The sequence below is a fragment of the Suricata suricatta genome, chromosome X, assembly GCF_006229205.1.
Source record: "Suricata suricatta isolate VVHF042 chromosome X, meerkat_22Aug2017_6uvM2_HiC, whole genome shotgun sequence".
NCBI lineage: Eukaryota > Metazoa > Chordata > Mammalia > Carnivora > Herpestidae > Suricata > Suricata suricatta.
This window is the reverse complement of record NC_043717.1, coordinates 73,527,160-73,528,749: the sequence shown is the minus strand read 5'-3', so window position 1 is coordinate 73,528,749 and position 1,590 is coordinate 73,527,160. Positions and strand designations below refer to the sequence as shown.

General features: G+C 40.8%; 1 pseudogene; it reads left to right on the top strand.

Moving 5' to 3' along the window:
* LOC115283455 overlaps positions 1-717 on the top strand; it is a 973-nt pseudogene extending 256 nt beyond the window's left edge.
* Positions 718-1,590: the final 873 nt, after the last annotated feature.

The following is a 1,590-nucleotide window of genomic DNA, read 5'->3' as shown; positions in this document are numbered from 1 at the left end:
CGCTCGCAGTCCGCCGGCCGCACACGTCCCTGGAGCCGGGCCTAGGGCGGGCGGCGGCTCGGCGTGGCCGGGCGGGCTTGGCTGCGTCCCCATCTCTGGCCAGGAGAAGTACCGGCTCCTGGTGGTCGGCGGAGGCGGCGTGGGCAAGTCAGCGCTCACCATCCAGTTCATCCAGTCCTATTTTGTGACGGATTATGACCCAACCATCGAGGATGCCTACACAAAGCAGTGTGTGATAGATGACAGAGCAGCCCGGCTAGATATTCTGGATACAGCAGGACAAGAAGAGTTTGGAGCTATGAGAGAACAGTGTATGAGACCCGACGAGGGCTTCCTGTTGGTTTTTTCAGTCACAGATTGAGGCAGTTTTGAAGAAATCTTTAAGTTTCAAAGACAGATTCTCAGAGTGAAGGATCGTGATGAGTTTCCAATGATTTTAATTGGTAATAAAGCAGATCTGGATCATCAAAGACAGGTAACAGGAAGAGGGACAGCAGTTAGCACGACAGCTTAAGGTAACATACATGGAGGTGTCAGCAAAGATTAGGATGAATGTAGATCAAGCTTTCCATGAACTTGTCCGGGTTATAAGGAAATTTCAAGAGCAGGAATGTCCTCCTTCACCAGAACCAACACGGAAAGAAAAAGACAAGAAAGGCTGCCATTGTGTCATTTTCTAAGAATCCCTTGAATCTTAGCTACCAACTGCCAGGAAAAGCCCTCATGTCCTCCGCCTCTCCTATGGTTTACGTCACATCGTGTTGGTACCTTTCTAGCCTTAGACCAATGATCACCATGGTAGCCTTAGATCAGTGGCTGGCTAATCCTTTCCGTGAAGCTAATCCTATGGTCATTTCAAGACACATTTAAAGGAAACACTAAGGCTGCTTCAAAGATTATCTGATTTCTTAAAAATAATGATCTATATACATAGACACGTTCTTTTTTAAGGGCTTACATTTTAATAGGGATCAATCAGTTTTGGAACCTAAGCTGTTTGTCAAGCTGAAGTCATAGGTTGTGAAATAACTTTTAACTTCTGGAATCATATTGCCTATTGTTACTCTAAATAGAGACATGAGTTGTTTTTAAATGTGAATTTTTGCCTATCTCTAAAAATTTTGATGTTAACTTTAGTTAACCTTAAGTATCTCACAAAAGTGAGACATCTCAGACCTTTACTGATGCTACAGCCTTTGTTTTCCAGTGGCCAGAATACCAAAATACCTGTTATGTTTATAGATTAAAAACTGCATATGAAGCCTTTATTACAGCTCCACTCCGAAAGATGATGATAATGTTCTTTGTGGCCAAAGAACATTATTCTGGATTTAGGCATTTCAGTGTTCTTGGTTTTTTAAGTTAACTCTTTTCACAGCCATGTTGAGAGTAAAAATAAATAATTTCTGTCTGTCTTCCTTTTCAAGTATTTCTGGATAAGGGATTCAAAAAAAACTAAAACTGTTTTTGTTTGTAATATAAAATATGGAATTCATCTTTCCGGGGTCAGAGATGATTAATATTTTTGCTATATACTTTTATACATTATTTTCTTATCAAACTAGTTAAGTATTTTTATATGTTTGTAAG